The sequence below is a fragment of the Porites lutea genome, chromosome 1 (genome assembly GCF_958299795.1).
Source record: "Porites lutea chromosome 1, jaPorLute2.1, whole genome shotgun sequence".
In the NCBI taxonomy this organism is placed as follows: domain Eukaryota; kingdom Metazoa; phylum Cnidaria; class Anthozoa; order Scleractinia; family Poritidae; genus Porites; species Porites lutea.
In genome coordinates, this window is record NC_133201.1 from 21,413,798 (window position 1) to 21,414,111 (window position 314).

Consider the following 314-nt stretch of genomic DNA (forward strand, 5'->3'; position numbering starts at 1 on the left):
AATCGCTTTGGCTTTGCACTTTTTCTTTTGACTGAGGAGCCAAGGGCTCTGAACAGCGGTAAATCCTCAGAGAGATTGATTTGAGCCGCCGCTAGTAGTATCCTACGGAAGCCGAATTCATTGATTGCTTTATTATTCATTCAAAATATCTCCTAGTTTAAGAACATAGCTAAAACATTCTTACCTGCACCAATGTTAAGTTCATCTTCGATAGTGTACATTTAGGTTTGTCCAGCTCTGCAAATATTCTTCAAATAGCAGATGTCGCCTTCCAAGTTGTCTTGTTACTGTTTTTGCCATGTTCCTAGCTATTA